Below are 26,818 nucleotides of genomic sequence, written 5' to 3' on the forward strand. Positions count from 1 at the left end.
CTTGGCACCGAAAGAAAGAGAGAGAGAGAGAAAGAAAGAAGGAAGATGACAGAATGAATAGATTAATCTGCTGTGTTTCACAAACCGTTTTGTCTATGTGCTAAATTCAAACTTGTGAGAGAGTTCTGACATCTCTACACATAAGAAAAGCTTATGAACATTTCAAGAAACTTTTGTGGAATTCATGACATTCAGTATAATTGCCTCAAAATTACCCTCTGTGAGTTCCTCACTGGAATTTCTTATAATCACGATGTATGTATAACATTTTAACCTAAAATTTTAACACAACAGGTATAGGAGTATGATCCACGAGGGACACTGAGAAAATGCCATGTTTACTGGGTTCAGTCTGCCAACACTGACATCACTAAAGCATCACAAAACAAGCAAGACTATCATTACTATCAAAATGAAATTGTAAATCAGATGGATATATTAACTACAGTTTTCAAGAAAAAGTACAATAAAGAAGAATGATCAAGAGAGAAATGCTTATAATTCCAAGGACACACTTCATCAGACACTGCAAATATTACAGCAGAATGAATTGACATCATGGTAGGTTTGCCTCAAACCTGTTATCTTTAAGTTAATAGTTATCTACCATGATAGAACGTTGAAGCCCTGATGTAACATTTAAGCTGTTCACTTGATTTGTAATTGGAATTCTTTCTTTTGAATCTGGAGTGGTATTTATTATCTTATTTCTAGAATTGATGAGACTTCCAAAGTAGCTAAGTAATTCTAAAAGATGCACATATCCAGGATAATAATAATAATAATGTGATAGGATGTCAACCAGACCTTCTTTGGTACTACTAAATCCTTAAAGTAAAAATTTACTTAATCATTTCACTTCTAGTCTGACTGAAACACATTTATATTCAAATTATTATGAGTTGTAGACTGCTTTGGTAATTTATATAAGGAGGGACACAGTGACAAGAATATGTAAGAAGAAACGCTCATCTGCCAGTTCAATTCATGCCATATCAGAAATATGGAAGATTGACAATGCACAAGTGTTTTATTGACAACACAGAAGAGTACCTTCTAAATTAGTCAAATACTTAAAGTATATGTACTTGTAATTAGATGTCAGTAATAATCAGGGATTGAAACATTTTTTTTTACCATAGTTTCTAGGATAAAGGATACATCCAAATCTAGCTGTTTAATCAATATATCATCTTCTGTGTTCATATCCAGAGAAAACATTTTATGAAAAATAATGAACTGCACTTGCTATAATGCTGCAACTTCCCTTTGAACATAATAGCCTTTTCCTTAATATTGCCTTCATTCTCAAGTATTTTAAAATTACCCTCACAAACTCTCAATGATCTCATTCAGCCTGACCTTGTGGTCATGCTGGGCACATAGGTGAGACAGTATAGGTAGGATAAGAGATAGAAGTGTGCATTGTTCAAGAACATTTCCCACTTGATGAAAAAAAAAACTTGCTTATAAGTACATAGAAAAATCTGAACCTCTCTACGGAGCCTCAAATACATTATTCAATTCCAACTGATCCGTTTGAATGATGAGATCAAGGACACAAAAGTTAGAGAAGTCTGAGTCCTATTCGTAATCGTTTTGAGGCTTAGATTTGCTAATTATAATGAAATCTTGAAATGATGTTAGTTGATTCCTCTTCACAGATTTTAGTATCCACATTTATATCTAATGGTAAACATAAAACTGAAAAGTTTAATCAAACTGCCACCAATTTTTATAATGGAGAAAATGGCCCTAAATATTCAAAAATTCATTTACTTAATCATGTAAACAATAAATTTCCAAATTATTCATACAAACTAAATAAATGTTATTTCCTTGAAAAACTATATTCAGAGCATCACCTGATTATTTTTAAGTTTTATTCATTTAAAAGGCAAAAAGATAAATATTTTTATCCTGAATCATAATTAATACTTTTTATATCATAGTGTATCACACACATAAATGCACATATGCATATAGCAAAACAGAAACATTCACAAAACAAAAGCTATCATTTTTATGTGTCTTATGTTCTGATCTTTTCTACTTTTTCCCATTTTAACCCCTTTTGAATTTTTTAAATGACTGTATTTCCTACTAAATTGAAGTCCACTAATAGCTTATAATCTTCAGTTTGAAAAATATTCTCCTGAAGTGTATTCTACAGCATGTTACAAAGAAATTCTATGTTAAACTAGCAGTCATACAGATTTCCCTTGTCAAAGACTTCTTAGGGTTTAATATCTTAGTTATGAAACTCCAGGGAGAGGCTCAATATAGAATATTGCATTTTCTAACCATATGGGATTGTGGAACCAAACTTCCTTTGCTCATATGTCCACTCCTTCCTTCCTGTTCAGGAATAGTTTTTTAGGGAAACAAATTGCATGTATTTTAATTAATTTATATACATATATGAATATGGTATGATGAATCCCACTAATATGTATAATGATATTGCACCAATAAAATTTAAATATATACATAATATTAAATATTGAATTCATTATTATATAGGTCACTTTTGAGTATAATAAATGTCATTTTTTACATTTTTCTCCTAAATCATGTATTTCCATGTGGAAACTTACAATTGGCAAAAAAAAGTTACTCTATCACCAAAAGCTTCAACACTTTTATTCCATTATTTTCTTTTTCATTTAGCCTACTGCTATTTTTTATTTTCCTTGCAAGCTAATTATAACTTGTACATTATATGTATGTTCAAACTATGAAATCACATTTTCTTCATTCATAAAGACTTACATTAAAATAAAACTGTCTAGTCTATTTAGATGTCTGCTGAATTTCCTGAGTTCTTTTGATGGAATCTACACACAAGAGAGACATTTAAATTGCTTTAAATCAATGGAGTAATTACCACGTATGCATACAAAAACAGAAAATAGAGAAATAAATGATCAGAACTAACCCTTATTGAGTGCCTTCTATATACCCAAGTCTTATTCTTTATAAACATTCCATCAGTTAACTTTTGCTGCATAACTACTGAAAAGATTGGTGATTTAAAATAAGAATGAAATATTATTTCCCACAGTTCTATAGGCTGGTTGGGCTCAGCTGGACAGTTCTATTGGTCTTGCTTGAAGTCTTGGGGCAGTAATCATATGGTAGCTGAAGTGTGAATGAAATGTGTAAAATGACCCTCCTACACATCTGGGTCTGATGCTGACTGAGTCTTAGCTGGATCTCTTTCTCCATGTGCTTTCCAAAGCAAGACTTCTGAGGTCAAGACTCAAGAATTGTTAATGTGGCCATGTTCCATTAGTAAAAGCAAGTCAGAAGTCCAACCAGATTGAGAAAGGTAGAATCCATCAAGATGTGGAATGCTTTGAGGAAAAGGAGCTGGAAAACATTTTGGCTCTACTTTTCAATATATCACAAATGATTTTTAATAAAATTGTTACAAGAACACTATAAGATAGTTAGAAGATAAAGAATAACTTAAAATAGGCACCTCAAGGGAACGAGGACTAATAAGCATCTATCTATTATTGATGAAAAAGAAATAGTAGTTTATAAAACGTAAAACATGAAGTAAATAATATTCTATGCTGGAATTTATTCATATGTAATTCTCTATACTTAAAAATATTGAAGGAGAGTTATGATTCATCTCTCTTGTATAGGAATAAGTACATTATAGAATTAAAAGTTTAAGTTACAGAATTGTAAAATCCAAGATAGAATTCTGCCTCCCCCAAAATACCAGTATGCAACCCCAAATTAATATAACACTGTTTCTTCAGAAATAATCAGGTAATAATTAAACAAAATGATTTGGGAATAATATATGTACTTTTAAAATAACAATAATCTTCCCTGCCTTTTGCGTTACCACTTTGTTAATAGCTATTTTAAAACAGGAAAACAAAATTAGTAGGAAATACAGTCATTTAAAAAATTCAAAAGGGGTTAAAATGGGAGAAAGAAAAGATCAGAACATAAGACACATAAAAATGATAGCTTTTGTTTTGGGAATGTTTCTGTTTTGCTAGATTTCACATTACTTTTTCTTTTGCTTAGATTTCACATTACTTTTTTTTTTTTTTTACCTTTTCTACTTACTGGACTAAAAAAAAACAATGTATATAAAGATGGGTACACCAAACATCCTACTTTTTGTTTCTTTTGATTTAAATGTAGTCACAAATAAAAGGGATAGAGAACAATGTTTAACTTATTTTCAAAATGAAGAAAACATCATTTGTAAATCAATGACTCATACATGATTATTTATATTTTTCCACATTTTTTATTGGGGCATTAAATTTGTACCTATTGATGGGGTTTGTTGTTACATATTCATGGGATTTGTTGTTCCATATTAGTATATGGGACCCCTTGGTCCCTTTCCCCCACTGATTTCCTTTGGATTTTTAGGAGATCCACCCCTAACTTTGTTATCCTTTTTTCTCTCTATCTTTCACATGTGAGAGAAAACATATGACCCTTAACTTTTTGAGTTTTGCTTATTTTGCTTAACATGATGGTCTCCAGTTCCATTCATTTTCCTGCAAATGTGACAATTTCATGTTTCTTTATGATTGTATAAAACTCCATTGTATATCTATACCACATTTTTTTAATCTGGCCATCCATTGACGGACACCTAGCCTAGCCATAGTTTGGCTATTGTGAATTGTGCTGCTATAAACATGAGTATACATGTATCACTGTAGTAAGATGACTAATTCTTCAGGATAAACACTAAGAAGTGGTGTACCTGGGTTATATGGTGGTTCCATGCTTAGTCTTTTAAAGAAACTCCATACTGATTTCCTTAGTGGTTTTACTAATTTACAGTTCCAACAACAGCGTAAAATGTTCCTTTTCTCCATATCCTCTCCAACATTTATTATTATTTGTAACCTTGGCAACTGCTATGCAGACTGGTGTGAGATCAAATCTCAGTGTAGTTTTGATTTGCATTTCTCTGATTGCTAATGGTGTCAAACATTTTTTCATGTATTTGTGGGCTATTTGTATTTTTTCTTTTCAGAAGTGTCTGTTTAATTCATTTTCCCATTTATTAATTGGGTCATTATTTTCTTCGTTGTAAAGTTTTTCTATCTCTTTATATATTCTAGATAGTAATCCTCTGTCAGGAAAGTAGATAGCAAAGATTTTTTCTACCATTCTGTGGATTCTCTCTTCATATTCCTAATTGTTTTCTTTGATGTGCAGAAGCTTTTTTAATTTGATATTGTCCCCTTTATTAATTCTTGGCATTATTTCCTGAGCTTTAGGATTTCTATTGAGAAAGTCATTGCCTGTGCCTATATGCTGGAGTGTTGACCCTACATTTTCTTCTTGGAGTTGTATAGTTTTTGGTTTAATTCTGAGGTCTCTAATCCATCTTGAGTTGTTTTGTGTTTAGGGTTTTTGAGAGAGAAGAGTCTAATTTCATTCTTCTACATATGGATAACCAGTTTTCCCAGCACTATTGTTGAAGAGGTTGTCTTCTCTCCAATGTGTGTTTTTGAAACCTTTGTCAAGGATCAGATGACTGTATCTGTGCTGGTTTGTGTCTGTGTCTTCTATTCTGTACCACTGGTCTATGTGACTGATTTTAATGCCAACACCATGCAGTTTTTGTTACTATAGCTCTGAAGTATAATTTGAAGTCATGTGTTATTATTCCTCCAGCACTGCTTTTTTTGGCTTAAAGTTGCTTTGGCTATTCTGGGTCTTTTATTCTTCCAAATTAATTTTAAGACTTTTTTTTTGGTTCTATGAAGAATGTCATTGGTATTTGGATGGGGATTTCATTGAATATGTATATTGCTTTTGGCAGTATGGCCATTTTAACAAGTATTTTTCTTTTTATCCATAAACATGGGAGTTCTTTCAACCTTTTGAGGTTGTCTTCAATTTCTTTCTTAAATGCTCTATATTTGTAAAGATGTTTCACTTCCTTGGTTAGATTTATTCCTAGGTATTTTTGGGGTGGGTATTGTGAATGTAAATTTTTCTGATTTCTTTCTCAACAGATTCATTTTTCACTATTGATTTTTGTAACCTGATTTTGTAAACTGCTACTTTGCCACTTTCGTTTATTAGCTCTAGCAGTATTCAGGTGAAGTTTTTTGGATCTTCTAGGTATAGGGTCATATAATCTGTAAAAAGTGATAATTTGACTTCCATTCCCATTTTTATCCCTTTTATTTCCTTCTCTTGACCAATTGCTTTGGCCAGAATTTCTAGCACTATATTAAATAGGAGGGGCAAGAGTGACATATTTATCTTGCCTCAGATTTTAAAGGAAATGATTTCAGCTTTTTGCCATTGACAATGAGGTTGGCTTTTGGTCTTTCATACATAGTCTTTATGATACTGAGGTAGGTTCCTCTACCCCTAGTTTCTTCAGTGATTTTTTTTTAATCATTAATGGGTGTTGAATTTTGTCAAAGTCTCTCCCTGTATCTCTTGAGATTACTAAGTGATTTTTGTCCTTAATTCTGTTAATGTGATGAGTTACATTTATTGATTAGTGTCTATTAAATAATCCTTGCATCTTTGAGATAGAACCAACTAGGTCATGGTGTACAATCTTCTTAATATGGTGTTGAACAAGTTTTGCTAATATTTTATTAATTATTTTTGCATCTAAGTTCATCAGGGATATTAGTTTGTAGTGTTTTTTTCCTTGATATGTCCTTATCTGGTTTTGGTGTGAATGTGATACTGGCTCCATAGAATAAATTTGGAAGTGTTTCATCCCCTTCTACTTCATGGAATAATTTGAGAAGTATTGGCATTAGTTTTTCTTTAAAAGATTTGGTAGAATTCAGCTGAGAATCCATCTGGTACTTGGCTTATCTTTGTTGGAAGGCTTTTTATTACTGCTTGTATCTCGTTACAAGTTAGTAATCTGTTTAGGTTTTCTGTCCTCTTATTCAGTTTTGGCAGATCACATTTGCCTAGAAATGTATCCATTTCTTCTAGGTTTTCTAATTTATTAGAACATAAGTTTTCAAAATAGTCCTTAATAATCTGCTGGATTTATGAGATGTTTGGGTGTTTTCTCCTTTTTCATTTCTAATTTTATTAATTTAGTTTTTCTACCTTTTTTCTTTTGGTTAGTTTGGTTAAGGGCTTATCAATTTTATTTATTATTTCATTGATCCTTTGTATTGTTTTCTCAAGTTCATTGATTTCAGTCCTGATCTTAAATATTTCCTTTCTTCTACTGGCTTGGGAATTGTTGTTTTCTTCTTTTTCAAGCACTTAGAGATACAACATTCAGTCATTTATTTGGAATCTATCTGATTTCCTTATGTAGGCACTTATAGCTATAAACTTTCCTTTTAGAACTACCTTCATAAGGTCCCAGATGTTCTGGTATGTTATATATCACTGTTCTCATTTGAGTCTAAGAATTTTAAATTTCTCCCTTGATTTCTTCAATCACTCATTCATCATTCAAAAGACTATTGTTCAATCTCCATGTGTTTATATAGTTTCTGTAGTGTTTTGTTTTGTTGATTTCTAATTTCATTCCATTATGTTCTGATAATATGCAAGGAGTTATACCAGGTTTTTTTTGTTTTTGTTTTTGTATTTGCTAAGAATTACTTTGTTGTTTAAAATATGATATAATATGGTTTATTTTGGAGAAGGTTCCATGAGCCACTAAGAAGAAAGTATCATATGTGATTTTGAAGTGTGCATGTATAAAATATGTGTTGGGGATGGTAATCATAATTTTGTATTATAAATGCATTGGACAACAGAGATATTAACTAATAAAACAACTATAATTTAGTTTGAAAGACAACTAACATATGTGTCACACCTCTTAGAGGAAGCCTAAGAGGTACACCAGCCTTGAGAACCATTTATCATTGTTACATGTCACCAACTTTCCAGTTGGGTAAAATGAGAGGAGGACATTGGGACTCAATTTGATATTTTTAACCAGAAAACAAACAGTAAAAATGAATTTTAAAAAATACCTAAACCCCAAAATTTAGAGTGTTCAACTTTGGGGCAAGGATAGAGGAAAACCTGCAGGCAGATGTCAAGGTGCCTGTAAAGGAGATAATTAAGGTATTTGCCTGGCTTACCTTCTTGGATGCTGACTTATAGTTTCTGTAAAGAAAGGTTTTTGAGTCTGATGGTCTTGCATATACTTCCATCTTCTAGAACTTAGCTCTGTGGGAAAAAAAAAACAGAGGATATATATATTTTTTTCTTTTGGAGGGTGCTGGTGGTGTCCTACAAATAAAAATAAAGCAATGGGTTCATGTTGTTGGATTCTACTAAGTAATTTCAACTAATCAATCATCTTTCAAAGACATGTTGACACTGAGGAGTGTTAATGGGGAAGAGAGGGGACAGGTACAGTAACAGGTCACCTTTTCATATTGGTGGTGGGTAGCTTCCCTCCAGTGAGGGCTGGGTTCTGTGACTAGAGCAGTACTAGGCCATGGAGAAGGTGGGGAGAGAATAACTTTGGGTAAAGAACTTACCCAAGAGACCACTAGAAGTTATAGGAAGGTTGATGACACCCCTGGAAGGTCTTATGAAGGACGTATTTGTAGGCACGAAAATGCTGTTGTGGTTATCTTCATTTATGATTGCTTCTATCCTACCTCCAATAGGGACAGAAGATCAATAGGGATGACGCAAACCTGAATCACCCTTCTTGTTATGTCTCAGAAAATATTTTTAACTGTCCTAAATTCAAGGACATACTATTGCATTAAACAATTACTAGGGATCTAAAATCACCTCATTTCAGGTAAGCATGAAGGTAATCTGATTTTTTAAAACATGAATAAGAGATATAGGATCTGTTAGATAACTGCTACTTTATGTCCTGGAAGTATCCACAAACACAAAATTGTTTCCTCATCTGCAGTTTAGTTTTTACTCTTGGCTATTACAGACATTTGGCTTGCATTATACTTAGATATATAATACTAATGCATTTTTAATAAATTTGTTGTTTTCTTTTTGCCTTTTTAGACCTCTTTTGGAATTCATCTATGTGTATTGTGTCCAGTAATATTGAGAGTCATACCTTCCATGATTCTTTGCTATCGCATGATGAAACACTCTATTTATATTAAAATGAAGGTGCTCCTAGGGGAGACATAGAGCAGAATGAAACTACGAGCAGAGCTTCAGAGACTGAGTATGTGATGTGACCGTGATGGCAAACTAGTAGCTCTTGTTACAGAGTGACCCAGAGGACTGCAGAAAGACTTACAGCTCAAGCCACAGTGGCTTGATTGGGTAGCGCTCATAGGTTTGAGTACTCACAGTAGAGCAGCTAATCAAATAATTTCTGGTCTTCCACATCTTGTCTTAGTATGTCACTGCAATAATATATTGCTAGCCTTGAGGATCAGTTATTTTCCCCCTCTGTTAATCAAAGGATGCATTTATAAGATAATTATGTCTCTTTATGGCAATATGGTAATTGCAATGATTTGTTTATTCCAGAGTAAGCCATGAAAATCATATTGACTTCAATGTGATACTATATTAGCCTTGAAAAGAAAGCAAGGAAAAACATGAATTGAGATATTAAAGTTCTTTCCTTGAATTCCAGTTTTCAAGAAGAATTATAACAAATGAGAGGAAGTGAGCACAGGGTTTCCTTGAGATTGTTGAGACCATTTGTCCATTTTTTTTTTCCCCATAGATTGAGGAGTCGTCAATGAATGGCATGAAAAAAAGAACTGGGTGTGTGTGTGTGTTTGTTTGTTAGCTGTGTAACTTTTCAGATTTTGTGAGAGTGATTTTACTTCTTGCCCTTCTTTGAGATGCAAGTTTATTATCTATTAAATACCATGTTATATACCATGTTGGGTTGTTGGATCAAGTCATCTTTAATGTTTTCTTTCAGAAAACATTATTAAATGTTATTAAAACATTGTTTTTAGTGGGATTTGGATTGAACAAAAATTCAAAATTTAATTTAATAGAAGAGCTAAAATTTTCATCATTCTTTGAGTGTCTAATTAGGAGGCTTTATCTGGAAGCTAAGCCTTATTACATGACCTATGACATTTCTATACAGTTCATGGCTTCAGTTGCATATGTTTGAGACAGACTTTCTGAGTGTTTGGACTGGACTAGTCCCTGAGTTAATATTTGAGAAAAATTGGACTTTTATTTAGGTATAGATTTTTCCTTTGATTCTTTATTTTATTTTCTTAAGACATGAAAAACCCTCCACCAGATCAACTATCAGGTGAAATGTGTAGGTCTGTTTGACCAGGACAATAACTAGTCTGCATTGAATGCTTGCTAAAACATATAATTACAAACTCATTGATTCCTAATGTTCATCAAAAGTTCTGCAGACAGAAAGAATATATAGAAAGGATTGAATAAAAGATGAAATCTATCCATTGTTCCAGATGCTTTTAAATCTACCCCTGGATATGATGGATTCAGAAGACAGCTGCATACCTGGAAGGTGTTGTATTGACTCCTATAGAGTTGCCTTTACTGAAATGTTGTTTTAGAGCCATGCCAACAACACTATGAAACTTGTCACTTTGTCTACTCTAAGAGTGTGGTTGAGGATATAAGCCAGTATATTACATGGTGCTGGTTTTATGAGGACCATAGGGAGAAATTTCTGTCGGGTATTAGTAGTAGCAATAATTTTGCTTCTCCTAACAACTGTTTTGATTTTATCTTATATAACTTGTAAATTGTGTAACTGACCAGAATTCTATTTTCCCACCAACTGTTAAAAGCTTAGAGCTAGATTTGCAGTCTACCAGTAGCAAGTCTTTAAAGTAAGAAATTTTTAAGTGTCTTATTCCTGGTTCAATTTTATGATTCCACCAGTATTTTTTTTCACTTTATCTCACATAATTTTACTTTAGTTATCCCTTTATGTTTTCTTTTCTCTTGAAAAATTATTTCTGCAAGTCTATGGGACATATATTTGCTTATTTATGTATTTGGTTTTTTTTCTCTGCCTTGTTTTACACTTGATCTTAGCCAAAAGGCCGAGAAGCAATTCTGCATTGTTTTAAAAAGTATTTAAAAGAAGTTAGCAAAACATATGCAAATATATTTAAAATATTCATCTGCAAATCGAAAATAAGGTGAAAATTAAGGTGCATCTACGTGATTTCTGTCTTTTTCTGTCTAGGTTGCTTTAACAAAATACCTTAATCTGGATAATTTAAAAATGACAGAAATGTATTGTTCATAGTTATGAAGGCTTGGAAAGTTGAATATCAAGGCTACAGCAAATTTGATATCTACAGAGGGCCCATTGCATCCTAAGATGTTAGAAAAAGAGACAACCAGCCTCCCTCAAGGCTCTTTAAGGGCACTAACCCCATTTATCAGGGCAGAGTCCTTATACTTAATCACTTCCCAAAGCTCGCACCTTAATTCCATCACATTCAGGGTTAAGCTCAACTTCTGAAGTTTGGGGGAAACGCAAACATTTAAACCACAACAAAGGCCATGATTAAATCAGAATGATTCTTAAATTGTATTCACTTTTTAAGAGTACAAAAGTGAAGCTGCAAGATTTCTACAGGTCTGGGTTCTGGAACTTATACAATGTCTAGTCCCCCTACTGTCAGGGCAGAGAACAGCCTGTTTCTGTTCCTGGGACTAAATCTTAGCTCTGTCATCTGAAATGTCTTTCCTTTTAATTAAGAAACCTCTTGTGTTATCAACTATGTAGTTCACTCTGCCTGTTTTCTACCCATAAACAAATGGGGTATCCATATGTTTCATATTATTTTTTACCTCTAAACCACTTACTGCAACTCAGGATATTTTTTTTTTCAGTATCCCTCTATTAAATTTGTGTGTATTGTCTATGAATCTGATTGAGCTTCATTTCATGTTGCAAAAGCCACATCCACAACTCTATTTGAGACAGGCATATCTTTGCTTTGCTCTGTATTTGAAGCTGCTATGGGACAATTTCTTGAAGATTTGTGTAACTTAGAGGTGATAAGAGGGTCTATAGGCACTACCATATATGTTGCAGATGTTACAAAAAAGGCATATAGCTATATCCCTATGCATCCAAGCTCCTGGCCAAAATCCCTTGTGTGATCATTCAGGCCTCTCAATAAAAAATTGCAAAGGCTTTACCTGGCAGGTATAAAGCTGGTCTCTTACACCAGACTTGGAGCAAAGTCAATGCACTGCAGTCTCTGGAGGGAGCTGTAGTCAAGGATTTAGCCCTTGATGACCCATGCTCTTAACATGGCTCTCTTCTTAGCCCAGGTGATTCTTTATCAGGGGCCTTCATCTCCACTGAGACCTCTTTTTGGTGGTACCTTGAAGGCAATTTTCTCCACCCTCAGGACAAAATACTTGCCAATTCTTATGTCTTCTTCTTCTCCTCTCCCCATCCATTCTACCCCAGATTCATAAAATGGTAGGGGCCTTTTTTGGAGGGCTCCCTCTACTGATTTCTCACATGAAATAAAACACTAGGAACTGTTACTTTAATTTTAACTTGTTGTCTTAATTGACTACTCTAACCCCAGGCAGCTCAGCTTTCTCTAACTGAGCTCAGCTCTTAATACACTCTTGCTCAGTATTTGGTTCCAAGAATTATTTTAATTCAAGAATTTTTACCAACTGGAAAAATTGAGACTAAGAGACTGTTTTCCAGCTCAATCTGTCTTGGACCTTTTATCTTTTTCTCTAAATTCATCTTGCACACAAAATAATTCCTTCTTTGGCTCATGTTTTTCTTCTTTGGTCAACTCTTTCTTCTCGTATCCTAGCCATATTTGGCTTAGACAAGCCAATTGTCACTTCCAACATTCTGTCCTAGTTATAATATGAAGAAAAAAGAAATCACATTTTGGGGGGGTATATTTCCTGCCTTTATAATTACCACAGGTGATAATTTTTCAATTGTTCTGTACTATATAACTCAGGCCAGCCTTTCTCTGCAGACTCCAGTATTTCCTTTTCCATATTCCCATCTATACCAATAGACTTATTTCCTTTTTTCCAGCTACTACCTGCTTGCCAGTCCCCCAAATCAATGCCACCTATCTAAGTTTCTGTAAGGTAGGACTTCCAGTACAGATTTCTCTATTAACAAACTCTACCAATACTTAGTGGCTTAAATAACGAGGACCTGTTATTTCTGAGGATTCTTTGAGTTACTGCATGATCTTCCTTGTGCTCACTCATATGAATTAATTTAGCTTCAGGTTCATTGAACAGGAAGATTCAGGATGGCTTCATGTTTGGCCATTGGTTCTTGGTTTTATCTCCGGGTTTTATCACTCAGTTATTTTTCTTCTGTCTTTTTATTCTCTAGTATGCTAAACAGACTTCCTCTCATGGAAGTTTCAGGACAAATTTCAAGAAAAAGAAGGTGGAGATTTTAAGACCACTAGAGGATGAGTGTCTGAAACTCAAACAACATCATCTGTTGTAGCTTCTTGGAAAGCAGTTCACAAGGCCAACCCAGACTCCAGTGGTACAGAAATGAAAGACAGCTAATCAAGAGGGGCTGATAAATAGTTGGGACCACATTAGTGTACTACACAATACTTCTCACTGAAATAAGGGGATTTTTGTCCTGACCAGGTGTGTGCCCTGACCAGGTGTGTATTTCCTCTGGGACGATAGTTAGTCAACAAAAAGTTGTAAGCTTCTTCCCCGGGTTCAGCTCTTGAAATCTTGCCTCCATCACTACATTTTGAACCTCAGTCCTCATCTGTTTCTACAGGATTCCTGGTAACTGTTTTGCTGCCCCTCTATGTAGTTCCTTCTCATGAATGACTTATGGTTTTCTCTGTCTCACTGACATTTTCTTTATGGAATGCTGAATCTTCAACTGTGTGCACTGTTGTCTACTACTGAGTTTTCATGCCATTTCAGTTTCTAGAAAGGCCCATAAATATCTCTACCCACACTGGGATTGAGATGAGGGTGGCGCTTCAAGTATTTTCATGGTAGCCCACATTTTGCAGTGTTTTCAGTGCTTAGTTCTTCTGTCTTGGAAAGAAGCAAGCTTCAATTTTCATACAGATAACTTGTGTTTTTATCAATGACAGCCATCTTTCTTAACAGTAATCTGAAAAAGAATCTTTGCTACCACACCTCAGATAAGGCATTAATTTCAAGAATACACAAAGAACTCAAGAAGCTTAACACCAAAAAATACCCAAATAACCCAATCAATAAATAGACAAAGGAACCAACCAGACACTTTTGAAAAGAGGAAATATGAATAGTCAACAAAGATATGAAAAAATGTTCGACATCTCTAGCAATTGGAGAAATACAAATTAAAATTACACTGAAATTCTATCTCACTCTAGTCAGAATGGCAATTATCAAGAAAACAAGTAACAATAAATGTTGGCTAGGGTGTGAGGAAAAGGTTCACTCATACATTGTTAGTGGGACTAAAAATTGGTGCAACCACATGGAATACAATATGGGGATTCCTCAGAAAAATTAGAATAGAACCACCATTTGACCTAGTTATACCACTTCTCCATATATATCCAAAGGATTTAAAATCAACATAGTATAGTGACACAGCCACATCAATGTTTAGCAGCTCAATTCACAATACCTAAACTATGGAACCAACCTAGGTGCTCTTCAACAGATGAATGGATAAAGAAACTAATATATATTATTATATTAATTAATTAATATATATAATATATATAAATTATATATTATATATATAATATGTATATTATATATAATATATATATTATATTATATATAATATAATATATATATATATACACACACACACACACACACACACACTCACACACAATGGAATATTACTCAGCCATAAAGAAGAATAACTTTATGACATTTGCTGGTAAATGGACGTATCTGGAGACTCTTTTGCTAAGTGAAATAAGCCAAGCGCAAAAATCCAAAGGCTGACTGTACTCTCTGATATGTGGATGTTAACACACAGCAAGGAATGGGGAAGGGAAGAATAGAAGTTCAGTGAGTTAGACAAAAGGGAATGAAGGGAAGGGAGCTAAAGACAATGGAGTGAATCTGACATAACTGTCCTATGTACAGCTATGAATAAACCATGATCAATCTCCACATCATGTACATCCACAAGACTGGGATCCTAATTAGAACAAGATATATTCCATGTTTTATATCAATATGTCAAAATTGACTCTACTGTTATGTATAAATAAAAAGAACAAATAAAAATAAATTTAAAAAGAATAACACACAATGATTCCACGTAAAGGATGCCAGATTCTTATTTTAAAAAGCATCACCAAAATCTAGTGAAATCTAAAAATAAATTTGGCATGACTGAAAATTAATATTCTAGGAGGAAAAATGACATAGTGCCAAAGACATTCATTAGGTAATTTTCCTTATGTATTACTTGCATTTTAACAAAATCTTATTAAATTGATGCTGTCAAAAGGAAACAAGCTATTGGTATTAAATCATAAAATATTTTATGCCTTTACAGAAATTAGAATGAGTAAACTTCAAGGATCCATGAGGTAAGAATATTCAAGTAAAATTAATCACTTCTATACTAGTACAAATAGCCAAGAACTCCAACATGAGAAGAAAGACTTCTGAATAGGGAAAAAGTCATTTTATTAGAGCTGAAAACATTGATTGAAAGAGTTAGCATGATTTATCCTAACCAAGAATAAACCCAGAGCAAACATTCTACTGTTGTTGAATTACAAGTTAAAAAATATTCAGAAAGTTTCCTGTAAGTATGTATCATATAAATTTTGAGTTTTTATGAAAAAGATGTTAAACTTGTTTTTTTAATAATGTAACTTAAGGGCAAATATTAAATTTACTATTTAAAGAAACACAGTACTCTCTTAATGGAGATATACTGAAGGAAAAAAAAACAACTTTTATTTATATTTTTAATTATTTGCCACAAGTATTTATGATAATGTATAAGTATTGCTATACTGTAGTGTCTATAATTATTTTTGTGTTCCTTTCAAAATGTTGTAATAATATTATGCTAATTGTACAAGTCTATTTTATACAAAACATAGTAAACAAATTATAGACACATTATTTGATTATTATTATATATTTCAAACCTAGGAAAATTCACTCTATTTTTTCTTTCTAAGGATCTACTTACTGTTTTCCATTGCTTCATATATGATATGAACTCAACAATTATATTCAAATAAGTTTTGCTTTCCTTGATACAGTAATGTCTTCTTCACTTTTCTGATTCTACCTACCCACAATAAATTCACACACAAACACCAACATCTAATTTTACAGTAAAACTTAATATATTATTGAACACCGGGGGTATTTAGAACTTTGCCAGCAGATTATGGCATTATTACCTTTAACTCAGTGAGCACATTTGGAGGGTAAAAACATTAGGTTGGGACTTTGAAAAACTTATTATCTGATATAATTTCAGATAAAGTCTTACTCCGTGTTCATGATCTTCCCACATTCTGATGAGTGTCTTTAAATAAACACATACCTAAATGAAACACAGAACTATTTAGAGAGAAAGAAGTCCCAGTAACAAGCAATATTCTGCCTGTGCATTGGAATGATGTACTTCTATTCCCTATAACGCAGGACTCCTCCATGACTTTGGGCATAGAAAAGGCAGTTTAAGTGATGCCTTTTGAAACTACCACCTCCAGGAGTGTGGGAAAAGCTGAAAACCTCCCTCCCAGAGCCCTTCCCTCCCCTTTATAGGCCCTAAAAGTAAAATCTTTTAATAGATCAGAACTATTAATTGTCATTATTTCCTAAAGTCTATCTTTAGGAATTTGGAGGTAATATTAACTAAATACTCTGTCATCAAAATGGGAGAAAGAGAGAGGCAGGTAGGTTCATGAGAGGGAGAGAAAGATAAATAGGTAGATTCATAATATACACGTAGATAGATCAGGAGGCATTTTGATTATAAAATTCCAGGATAGTAGATCATCATAAAAGAGAGAAGAAATTAATGGTGATAACACTACCATAACACAAAGAAGTTCAGGAAAACATTCACATGTAGTCTACTTTTACCCTCAGTCATTCTGTACTTTCCTCTCAGAGCAGCGGATGGTGTTCTTCCTGGAGTCCTGGAACCTATGTGCATAACACCGTGGGTCCCAGAAAATGTCAACAGCTAGCTCCTTCCCACTAACTCACCTATAACCTCTGGGAACTCTGCTAACCTCATCTGTAAAATGGGGCTAATAACATTGACCTGTTTTATTGGCCTTTAGGAGGTTTAGCAGTGAATGTTTGAAAAGCACTTGGAAAATACAAATGAAAAATGAAAAAAAAAAGTAAAGGTCATTTAGGTGGCAGCAGAAATGCACACAGTATTTGAGGTGAACCAGGTTAAACAAATATGCAGCTGAGACCCCTGGGTAAGAGACATGTGGCAGATGCTTTGTGCCCTCTTTCCCTTCAATGGCAGCCTCTTATTTATGAAGCATTAGATAAGACACCGGCATCAGAAAAAGGGTATTTGACGCCCTGGAAACTGCAGTTTTATTAGTAGCATCACCAAGCAAAAGTTTAGCAGTATAAACATTTTCAAAAGTGGGACTGTAAAGATCAGAAGGTGCAAAAGGAAAGATCCCTGTGACAAAAACATGGAGTTTTTCTATATAAGTGGGACAATATATGAGGTTTTGAAAGAGTCCCTTGGAAGTCAGAAATCAGCATGGTTCATCAAGGAGTTGATGTAAGAAGCACACCTGATTCCAAACCCTTCCCAAAGTCAGGTAAGGCTAAGTGAGGTAAATGTATTCATCAGGGGCAAAGATTGGAAGGTGAAAAAGAAATATTCCCCTAAGCATCTCCTTATCAACATAAGTACAATTTTAAATACCTGTTTTGTGTTGGAAATATCCTAAGTACTTTAATAATTTCAATTAGCCAGCTTGGTAATGATTCAGGGTAGGTGGAATTATTTTCATTTTATATATGAGGAAACTCTGTTCAGATAAATTACCTCAGTATTGAGAATCTAGGAAGAGATAAAACAGGAATTCCCACCAAAGTTTGTAAGAAATACATGCTATAAACTCTCAAGTTCACAGAGTGAAAATGTCCATGTAACCAGCACCCAGATCAAAGAATGGAACCCTGAAGTCCCCTTCTCACCCTCTCCATCCAGTCTTCCCCCAGGGCTAATCACTGCCCTGACTTGACACACTGTAAATTAGATTTGGCGTTCTTGAATTTAATGTAAATGGAATCATAAACCATGTGTTCTTTGATGTCAGATTTCTTGGACTCAAGTTTTTCTAAGTTTCGACCAGTTCATTTATATGGCATGTATTTAGCTCGTTCCCATAGCTGATAACATCCCTAATGCGACTATACTACAACATATTTATCCATTTATTATTGATGGACATTCAAATAGCTTCCTGTTTAGGGCTGTAAATTGTGTCATATTAAATATTTTACACCTGCATTTTACATATGTATTATGCATCTCTATTGGATATATACCTAGTACAGAATCTGTGCATCATCAGGTAAGCATATGTTCTAAACTAATTGTACAGTTTTACAAGGTGTTTGATCAACTTATGCTCCCTCTGCAAGATCTGGATGTTTTGTTTCTTCACATCCCACCAGCATTGCATATTTATTTAGAATTTCCCTTATTTTCAAATTTTATTTATTTATTTTGTGGTGCTGGGGATTGAACGCAGGACGTGTGCACGCATAGTAAGCTAGTGCCCTACATACTGAGCAATACCCCCAGTTTGTGACAAATTATTTTTAAAACATCTTATGTACTGAAATTCTAATACAATAAAAACTTTAGTCCATTATTTTAGTAGATATAGTAATAGGGCCTAAACATCCCTGTTGAAATCGATGAGACTTTTTTGGATTTTTGAAAACACTTTTTGAAAAACAATAGTCACAATATGATATCCTTTAAGAGCTACTTCACTTTTGACCTGAATCCCATTGGGTTAATAAATTTCAAACCATTCCACTTATGGCAACTGTATAAGGAGGAAGAGGAAGATATACAATCCACAGTGTCTTTGAAAGTAATTGAGTTCCTGATTGTCCAGAGGGTTTACTATTTCCCAGCTGTGTAGCTCAGTGTGTCTCCAGGAGCTGTCCTGTGAAACTTGATTTTGTAATGGGTTCCTGATGAAGTAAAACAGGAGAATACATGGCAGGTGTGCAGACTGATCACAAAACCAGAAAAGATATGTATGATGTGTCAAAATGCATTCTACTGTCATGTGTAACTAAGCAGAACAAATTTAAAAAATCAGAAATGAGTCACATGAGCAGAACAAAATGCTATACAAGGAGCTTCAAGTCGAGTCAGGAAACTTAAGTCCCACCCTGACTTTATAGGGCTATGTGGTTCCTCAATCTTTCATGGTCTTTACCCCAATGCAAGGGAATATTTATGCAGATTTTTGTACTTCACCCCACACATACTGAGTCAAAATTTCTGGAATGGGGCTCTTAAACTGGGCTTTTATAAAGCAGCTCTGTAATGGGTCTGCTCATGAAGTTGGAAAACTGCTGCTCTAAGATATCTTCCAAAGCAGCATTTTTCAAACTTGTCTCAGCATACAAATGATGAAGACTGGATTAGAAATCTGGACTCACAAGCCTTACGGTCAGTCCAGATATTCTAGTTAGGAAGTCCTGGGAGAGCCTGAGTGTCTGACTTTGATCAAGTTCCCTTGAGGATCCAAATGATCAAGCAAATTTGCAGAGCACTCCTCTTTCAATCCACAGGACAATAGTTGTCAAATTGCTTTCCCCAGGATTCCTAGAGCTACCTTTAGAAGCCTCAGGAATGGGAAAATGGTAGGATGGGGTGGGGGTGAGGAGAAATGGGGAGATAGGTCTGCTCGTGCTGGATTAATGTTTGGGTTCTTTGGCTCATATTTTGCCCAGTCTTTGTCTACTTCCACTTAATTTCTATATTAAGTATCTACATATATTTTCTTTTCAAAATGATAGTTAAATTGTTAAAACCCAAATTGTTTGCAAACCACTGTCTGAAGATCCTTATTTCTTAAATCAAAACATCTCTTCCTTAGAGTTTCTTATCTCTTCTTTCCTTAGAGTTTCTGTCTGCTTACATTGCTCATCTAATCTTGCATGCTGTCTATTTTTTCCATTAGGGCTTTAAGCACATTAATCATAGTTATTCTAAATCCCCAATCTGATATTTCCCAAATCTCCGCCATATCTGAATCTAGTTCTGAGGCTTGCCTTGTCTTTTCAGTCTTATCTTTTAGTTTTATCTTTTAGCGTGTCTTGTAATTTTTTTGTTGAAAGTTGGATGTGGTGTATAAGGACAAAGGGACTGAGTTAGATTGGCCATTAGCATGAGGTTTATATTTATCTGGCTAGAAGTTAGATTGTGTTTATGATTTGTTGCAGTTGTGTCACAGGCTACAATTTTCTTTAGTGCCCTTATTTTTATCTTCCCTGTTGTCTTGAGTTTCCCTAGAGACTCCTTGTTTAGGGAACAAGTCTTGCAGCTCTTTTAGCTTTAATCCCATGTGATTATATAGGAGTGTAGTGATGGGAGAAGGGATGGGAGAAGGAAAGCATCATATAGTCCTATAATTAGGTCTCAGTCTTTTTAGATTGGACATTTTGCTTGTTCCACATGGATAGCTAGAGGAAGCTTAGGTTGGGAATCTCCCTTTCCCCAGGTCTGATGTTTAATTTTACATGTGAACTTGATCAATTAAGGGATCTCCAGATAGCTGGTAAAATATCATTACTATATTATTTCTAGATATGTGTCTGATGGAGTTTCTAGAAGAGATTGGCAGTTTAAATACTAGACTGAGAAAAGACCTGTCCTTCCCATGGTGGGTGGGCATCCAGTATATCCAGAGCCCAGATAAAACAAAATGGCGGAGGAAGGGCAAATTTGCTTCCTCTTTAGGTGTTGTGGGATATCCATCTTCTTCTGCTCTTGAACAGGAGAACTTTAGGTTCTCCATCCTTTTGGCTCCAGAACCTTATCCAGTGGCCCCCAAGGTTCTCAGTTACATATTTACTCTCTGAGTTTTCAGGCCTTTGGACTGATGTAAAATAACCCCCACTGTCTCCCCCCTTATTTTCCAGCTTGCAGACAGCATATTGTGAGACATCTTGGTCTTTATAATTGCATGAGTAAATTCCCATAATAAATCTGTTCTTATGTATCTATCTCTATAGTCTATGTCTATCTCTGCTTCTTTATATCTGTATCTATATGTCTACATCTGTCCAGTTGGTTCTGTTTTTTGAAGAGGCCTAACACATCCAGTAGGTTAGGCTTTGATAAACTAAATTTGTTTAGATGTTGGTAAAAATAGTTTCTCTTAAGGTCAGGTTAAGCAAAATGAAGAATTCTGGGCACAGGATGGTTTCAGTATGATTATTTTCCTCCTTTCCTACTGGAATTAAGAGTGGATTTCTCATTGATGTTTAAACTATAAGGATTTATAATAAACTTTCCTCATGTGGTAACTTTATAGTTTGATAAAACATGAATCATTTTGTTAACAGTCATTACATTTGAAAATTTTCTTTTTTATAATAACTCTTTTGATTATTAGGTCAATGTCCTTATTTCATTTAAATCCATAATCTTTTACAAAGAGGACAAAATATATTAGTGACAAATCTATACTTTGGGAAAAGCAGACACTCTAAATAGCTTAGGCATTATAATCTATGTATCGTTTAAAAAGTTCTTTTATGATCTAGTTTAGATAAGAAAGGACAAATTTAAACACTTTTCTTCAATGTAAAAGTAGAACCATTTTGAGATAATGGGGGTTGATATTTTAGTTTTAGAAATTTAAAGCATTATTCTTCCTAGTGTCTATGAAGATATAAAATAGAGAGAGATCAACTTTAATTAAGCTCTTGTCTATATAATTCCCTTACAGACAAAAAAAAATCACAGGAGTTTTTAGTTGTTGGTTGTTGAATACATTATGTAAAGTAGAGGCCTTTGCTTTTTTAATTAGATTATTTTATGATGTTACACAATTTGGAATTAGCAAAGACCAAGAGTTATTTAAATTATAACTTAGGGAAATCAGTTCTCTGTGTAAGCATTAAAAAAAGGAAGTAATAATAAGGTAGAAATCTGTTTAAAGATAAATGTTAAAGGAAACACATTTGCTGTAAGACAATACCGAATCCAATTATAATCTGACAGCTTTTTCATGGGGAAAACAATGCATTAAAATATTTGGACTTCCAAGAATATAATATTCAATACAGTGAAACTAGTTTTGTGTAGCTAATAAAAATATGCAGCTGTTTAAATAATAGGATTTCCCAATTTATGTGTTAAGTGTTTTATTATTATTATTATTATTATTATTATTATCTTTTCAGTAGTTAAATGACTATCCCAAATGGTTTATTAACTTAATTTCTTCTCTTTGCAAAAAAAAGATATGTTCAAATAGCCAGATACATATAATATTGTATCATGTAAATTATAATAAGAGGATATGAGCATTTTTCCCCAAATGATGCAGCAATAAGACATGCAGTATGTTTTCAGCTGTTCTGAGAATAAAAGTATACAACTAAGCTATGGCAAATAAAGAGACTCTGGCAGCACTGTGGGAGTAGAAGCAGGGACAGATGTATTCCTCCTGATGGATTTTACTCCAATTCATTTTGATTGGGTGTGGTGTGTGCAGCAGCAGGATGGTATCTGACCTCCAAAAATTACAAGCTGCAAGTTCACAGTTGCCTACTTTGCATTTGTCATCTGAGCTCCCCTTTATGCTGCTATCAATGAGATGTTATGGGATGGTGCAAAAAGGTCATTTATTCTTTCTAAGTACCACAGTTAAAACCATGCTCACATCTCATTCTTGAAAACATTTCATTTTCTCTGTGCTTTCCCCATCATATTTAACACACGTCAACGATGTCTCGGATTTTTCCCTCATAATTCTGAGAAGTTAATTAAAAGAAGTGGAGGAATGGAATAGAGTGTTTCTAACAACAAGTCACATTCATTTGAAGAGTAAAAATAATTGCTGTAAGAAATTAAGGTGCAAGCACATGCCTGCTGTAATTGGTGCGTACTTATTAGGAGCTCTTCTTTCGAAACCTCCTTTGGTATTTGGGGCCCATGATAATGTGAATACTTAGGGGAAAACTGTGATTAGGGATGGTGCAGTTCATTCAGTAAACATTTCTTCGTGTTTGATGTGACTGAACTGAGCGTCACATATGATTTTACACTTTTATCCTTTCGGGCAACTGACAGGTCTCTAATCTCCATCTCACAACCTTCACTCAGCTTGAACTTTGGCTCATAAAGGTCATTTTTGAACCACTTGGGACAAAGAGCCACATCCATGAAATCCCACAGAGTCGATAGACGCGATAATAGCTTTAGGCACATTTTCTTAAGACCCAAGGGGAAAGACAATTTCAATAAATGTAAAACTATGCCATCTACAATCCACACAATATCTTAGAAGATCTCGTAGGAATAAATCTTCTTTTTTCCTTCAGGCAAGAATCTTCTTAACAATAACGATGCAAGACACTATTAAGGGTATGAAATTGTAACTATGTCAAAAAAAAAAAAAAAAAGAATCACACGCATGCGCGTACACACACACACACACACACACACACACACACACACAATTACATTGATAGCCTCGAAGTCATAAAGAACATTCATGCATTTGCTATATCTTTTTTGTGTCACAATTGCTTGTAAAACACATTCTGAATATGTAGACTTTAAATTATCGAAAGGGCCTACCAATATATAAAAATGATCAAGTTAATAATGGAAAGTGACTTAGGTATATTATTAAATTATAAAATGATTTTCATTAGTAGTTCTTTTTTTCTTTTTTCCTCTTAGTCTCCAGTTCATCTTAAAAAAAAGAAAAAGAAGGAGAAAAATAAGAAGAAAGAAACTGGAAAATCAAACCTTACAGGTTAGATATGTCAGGATAATTAACAGAAGTTTGCTCAGCAGCAGATGTCTGAGATAAGAAGTAAAGGGCATTCTCTTCCCTTGACATGCTATCAAAGGGAAAATCAACGCATATTTAAATGGAAGAAGTGAAAACTATATGGGCACATGTTTTAATATCTAAATAACTAAGAGATTTTAAAATCAGAATTTAATGTATAGGACGGTTCAAGATATCTTATAATATTAATAGTTCTTTTTTACTTGCAACAAATTTTAGCATTGTCTTTGATTTTTTTTTCTCTCCTTGATACAGTTCATGATGCAAAGGAATGCTTCTTGAAAGTAAAGTATCCCCTCCAGCAAAATATTTTACTCGATTTGCCTCAGAGAATTCTCCTGGCAGAGAAAAAAAAAGAAAAAGATGCTCCAGAAAAACTTCAAGTTCAATAGCTTAAAAGTATTTTTAAATAATCTTTTCAAATAAATTTGATAGGTCAAAATGAATCCAAAAGTCAAATTTGTATTTTAATACCATATTTAAATCTTATATTTCAATTTTGTGTCTTTTCCCTCTTTTGCATTTATTTTAAATAATAGTGTGAATATATATGATCCACCACAAATCTCATCTTCCAAAATAGATATTAAGAAGGGTTTTCTTGTTTACTTTTAAAAGGTCTTGTGAATATATCTGGTGCCAACAGAGAAATTCTGCTAAAGGTAGTATAGGGATTTTAATTTGCCCCTAACCAGGAAGTGATGGAGGCCAATGTAAATAACACTCATCTGATTCTGTAAAACTCATAATAAGAAATAATGAAGCATCTGGCAGACAGAGAAAGGTCAAGGAGAAAACATTTTGAAAACGAAAGTGTATCAGTCCCTCTAGCAATGACATAGGTTGGTAAAGATTGTTGTTGCTTCAGGAGGCTCTTGTGTCTCATTTTCTCATTTAGAATATATATTCCTCCATGTATTCAGTGTTGCTTTCCCAGTAGAATTAGTTCTTAGGACAAATAATGAAAGCATGTTCTTGGTTTCTTTTTCTTGGTTCTCAGATTTGCTGCTTATTGGAATCACCAGGTATCTTGGCCCATTTGTGTTGTTAGAATGCAATACCTGAGACTTTGTAATTTATAAAAAAACAGAAATTTGTATTTTTCTCATAGTTCTGGATGCAGTGAAGTCCAAAATCAAGTTGCCAGCAGGTTTGTCTAGTAAGGACTTTTGTTTCCAAGATGGCACCTTGTTGTGATATCCTCTGGACAGAAGGAATGCCTGTCCTCACATGACTGAAGGTAGATTCAAACTTTGGCATGAGGAGAGCTATTAAAAATCATTCCAACAAAATAAGAATCTCTAGGGGTGAAACCCAGACACCAGGAGCCTAAAGATTCCCACATGACAAACGTGAGAACTAAGGAGTTGGGGCATTTATAGAGCATAAGTGAGTACAAATGTGTATAGGCCTATAAAAGTAAGGCATCTATATTCTTGTATTAGTTTTAAAACAGGAATTGGAAATGATTTAAAGATAATAACAGAGACTTGACTAAAAGAATGGGGTGACATGGCATTTATTAGGATAAACACTAGGATTAGATGTGCAAAAGACTTTTTTATTCAGAATATATAATTTCATTCTCATAATAGGGATTTGGATAAAAATGAGGTTCATATAATTGAAGTTTCATGAGTATTCGTTTTTTTGGGATTGTCTCTATTTTGGCAAGTGAGAATATTGCTGGATCCAGTGAAGAGCAAGCTTAAATGAGATACACTCTAATCCCTCAATTTGCTGCAACTGACTTTGGGCTTGTAACTTTAGGAAGAATATCCCTTGATTCTGATAATTCTAACTTTAAAAAATCAACCTTCTTACTTGTAAATTTAAATATACCAACTTTATCCGTCATTATTCTCAAAGTCTTCAAATCCTAGTGGTTTGGTCATGTAGATACTCTTACTGGAGTCATGAGACTTAAGTGTCAAGGAACTTTTCTTAGCTTTTACCCACAGACTTAAAATCTAAAGAAAATCAAATTTAGAGTCTATTTGTCATATCTAAATTATACCAAAGAATAGCCATGTAACAATTTTCATAATAGTGTACTGTCTTTTATGGTCCCTTTAGATTCAAGTACTTATTTTAGTGATTTTTTCTCAAAAAATAGAAAATTTGATATTAAGAGTTTAGATCTATATTTTAAAATGTTTTTTATATTAGCAATAAATTAATGTTATATGGTATTTTTCCCTCAAATTTTTATTTTACCTTAAATCACTTCAACATGGAGTATTTAAAATACAACTTTAAAATATTCTAAAATTGCATTGTGGTCATAATTTGTGCTCTATCAATATATTAAAAATTATTTAATTCCATATGTTAGAGCTGAATTTCATTATGTATCAATTATGAGAAACAATAAAATTCTTCTTTTTTGAAACCTATGTTCTGATGAAATCATTTTGATAAACATACACACTATTTACTTCTTCAGGCCCTAATCCTATTTTTTTTTTAATTTTTTATTGTTGGCTGTTCAAAACATTACATAATTCTTGATATATCATATTTCACACTTTGATTCAAGTGGGTTATAAGCTCCCATTTTTACCCCAAATACAAATTGCAGAATCACATCAGTTACACATCCATTGATTTACATATTGCCATACTAGTGTCTGCTGTGTTCTGCTGCCTTTCCTATCCTCTACTATCCCCCCTCCCCTGCCCTCCCCTCGCCTCTTCTCTCTCTGCCCCCTCTACTGACATTCATTTGTCCCCCTTGTATTATTTTTCCCTTTCCCCTCACTTCCTCTTGTATCTACTTTTGTATAACTCTGAGGGTCTCTTTCCATTTCCATGCAATTTCCCTT

General features: G+C 33.8%; 2 long non-coding RNA genes across 4 annotated transcripts in view; one reads left to right on the top strand and one right to left on the bottom strand.

The window, feature by feature from the left end:
* The window catches only part of LOC107141397, a 62,396-nt gene extending 61,816 nt beyond the window's left edge, over positions 1 to 580 (top strand). For all 3 annotated transcript variants that reach the window (XR_007351413.1, XR_001503440.2, XR_001503441.2), the window contains exon 6: positions 295 to 580. This is a non-coding gene — a long non-coding RNA (uncharacterized LOC107141397). The remainder of the gene's footprint in view (positions 1 to 294) is intronic.
* The window catches only part of LOC125619810, a 261,670-nt gene that overhangs the window by 212,958 nt on the left and 21,894 nt on the right, over positions 1 to 26,818 (bottom strand). Inside the window, exon 2 of the long non-coding RNA XR_007351414.1 lies at positions 8,097 to 8,184. This is a non-coding gene — a long non-coding RNA (uncharacterized LOC125619810). The remainder of the gene's footprint in view (positions 1 to 8,096; positions 8,185 to 26,818) is intronic.

This window comes from Marmota marmota, unplaced genomic scaffold (genome assembly GCF_001458135.2).
Source record: "Marmota marmota marmota unplaced genomic scaffold, marMar, whole genome shotgun sequence".
NCBI lineage: Eukaryota > Metazoa > Chordata > Mammalia > Rodentia > Sciuridae > Marmota > Marmota marmota.